General features: G+C 42.9%; 1 pseudogene across 1 annotated transcript; it reads left to right on the top strand.

The window, feature by feature from the left end:
• The first annotated feature begins 598 nt into the window (after positions 1 to 598).
• On the top strand, positions 599 to 2,842 carry LOC308250964 (disintegrin and metalloproteinase domain-containing protein 25-like; annotated as a pseudogene). Its single transcript has one exon. The product of its transcript is annotated as a disintegrin and metalloproteinase domain-containing protein 25-like (transcript).
• Positions 2,843 to 3,052: the final 210 nt, after the last annotated feature.

Here is a 3,052-nt window from a genome sequence, read left to right on the forward strand (position 1 = left end):
TGTTGTGACCAATTTGCATATTACCCTTTTATTAGTATAGATTGCAAAAATGTTCACTCATGTTGATGTAGTTAAACAACAGTATCATTAAAACCTATGTATCATTCATCTAGGTTCAAGAGGTATCAGTCTATGACCAATCATCATGTTTTTATACAGTCACGCACTGCCTTGCAATTTCTCCTTCTTTAAATATGTTTTTATTAATTTTTAGAGATGGAGAAAGGGAAAAGGAGAGAGAGATAGAAATAACAATGAGAGAGAAATATTGATCTGCTACCTCATGCACACCCCTAACTGAAGATTGAACCCACAACCCAGACATTGAACCAGTTGTCCTCTTGGTGTATGGGACGACACTCAACCAACTCAGCCACATGATCCAGGTTGCCTTAAAATTTCTTAAGGGCAAATGAATGCAGTATTCTGAGTCATGTCTTTAGTCAAACAATAATCCATATTAACTCATGTTTTTCTCCTCCACATTGGCTTTCCCATAACCGCCAACCCTGTGTCTACTCTTCTTTTTATTTTCTCTTCCAGTGTGCACCTATGATGGTATGAGCCTGCCAGAACACCCAGCTCAGAGGGAGCAGTGATGCTTCCTGCCCGTCCTATTTTGCTCTCACCAATGTCTGTGTAGGGTGGCTCCATAATGGCTGTGAGTGAGGCCCTGGTGTGTGTGAGGAACACTCTCCTGCCACTCTGGCTGGGGGTGATTCTGTTCTCATATGGATGGTTCCAGGTTGTGCACTCACAACGTTATGGTCCCTCAGAAGTGGTGATTCCCTTGAGGGTAACGGGCACTGGCCTTGGCATGAAGACTAAAGATTGGCTCTCTTACAGAATGCATTTTGGGAGCCAGAATCGGGTCATACACATGAAGGTAAACAAGCATTTTCTATCCAGACACTTCCAAGTGTTTACCTACTCAGACCAGGGTGCTCTCCTTGAGGAACGACCTTTTATTCAGAATGACTGCTACTATCATGGTTATGTGGAGGGGGACCCAGAATCCCTGGTTGCCCTCAGTACCTGTTTTGGAGGTTTTCAGGGAATATTACAGACAAATGACATGGTTTATGAAATAGAGCCCAAGAGACTTTCTACCACATTTGAACATTTCATATATAAAGTGGACAGTGAGGAGACACAGTTGCCACCCATGAGATGTGGATTAACAGATGAAGAAATAGCACGGCAACTGAAGTTTCAAGAGAGTGTTAACTTCACTTTGATGCAGAGTGGGTATGAAGGCTGGTGGACCCACAGGCGGATTCTTGAACTGGCAGTGGTGGTGGACCACAATCGCTATCTTCATCACCAAAGTAACACCACAGCTGTGCAGTATGAAGTATTACTTGTGGTCAATGGAGTACATAAGTTTTTGAGTTCACTAGATGTTGATGTGGTTTTAATGGGAATTGAGGTCTGGACTGAAAACAACCCAGTTCCAATAGATACCATAGAGGGTCTCCTGAGGGAATTTTGCATATGGAAGAAAACTAGCTTGAATTACCGCATTCCCCATGATGTTGCACATCTTTTTGTAAAGCATGGGTATGGTATTACTGTTGGCTTAGCCTATTTAAGAAGCGTATGTAGAAGCTTTGCTAATTGTGGAGTTGATAGTTTCATGAACGATAATGTGTATGATTTTGCATACATTGTGTCACATGAGATTGGTCATAATTTGGGTATGGATCATGATGAAAAAACTTGTACATGTGGACATAAACGATGCATAATGGCTCCAGCAAAAGCAAGTGCAACTAGATTCAGCAACTGCAGCTATGCTAGCTTCATGAACATGATGGGCACTATGGCAAGGCGAAATTGTATGTACATTTCATCAGATACAGGGAACATCTTCACACTTGCACAGTGTGGGAACAGTGTGGTTGAAGTAGGAGAAGAGTGTGACTGTGGCGCTTTACATTTGTGTATGAAAGATCCCTGCTGTGAGTCAGACTGCACTCTCAGCGCTGGGGCTGCTTGTGCTTTTGGGCTTTGTTGCAAAGACTGCCAGATCGTGCCAACAGGCAAAGTTTGCAGACAAGAGGAAAATGACTGTGATCTCCCAGAGTGGTGCAACGGGACATCCTACCATTGTCCAGAGGATGTGTATGTGCAGAATGGGGTGCCATGCAAGGGCGGTGGCTACTGCTATGAAAAGAGATGCAATAACCGTGAAGAGCAGTGTAGGAACATTTTTGGCAAAGAGGCCAAGAGTGCAAATCAGAGCTGCTACACAGAAATGAACACCCGAGGTGACCGTTTTGGGAACTGTGGTCTAATGAATGCTAGATATGTACAATGTAACATCTCAGATACCTTGTGCGGGAGGATTCAGTGTGAAAACGTGACAGAACTTCCCCATCTGAGAGATCATTCTACTGTGCATTGGACTCACCTCAATGGCGTCACCTGCTGGGGTACTGACTACCACTTCGGGATGACCATACCTGACATTGGTGATGTGAAAGATGGGACAGAGTGTGGGGCAGAACATGTCTGCATCCAAAGGAAGTGTGTCCATAGGTCACTTCTGGTAAATGATTGTGCTCCTAAGACCTGCAATCGGAAAGGAGTCTGCAACAATAGACAGCACTGCCATTGCAACTATGAGTGGGACCCTCCCTTCTGCCTGAAAGAAGGCAGTGGAGGTAGTATAGATAGTGGACCACCCCCTCAGAAAAAAATTAAGCAAAATATCCATTACCTGCAACTACTTTGGTTGATTCGTTTTGTTCTTTTATTATGCTTGTTGGTTTTGGGTTTTCTGACACGAAGAAGAACAGATAAGAGTGAAGAGCAGAATGTGTCATCTTCAGATGAGTAAGAAGAACAAAATGTCAAGACTTTACCTAAGGAAAAAAGAGCAAGACATCCCAATTCCATCTAAGGAAGAACAATGAAATGTTCTACTGCATTTTAGAAAGAAAAGCAACAATTTACAGTTTCAAAAAAGGAACCAAATGTATCCAATTTCCCATGTACTAAGTTTTATTCTCTTGGCTGTAGAAATGTTACACAATATGTCACAGACCAT

This window comes from Plecotus auritus (genome assembly GCF_963455305.1).
Source record: "Plecotus auritus genome assembly, chromosome: 6".
In the NCBI taxonomy this organism is placed as follows: Eukaryota; Metazoa; Chordata; class Mammalia; order Chiroptera; family Vespertilionidae; genus Plecotus; species Plecotus auritus.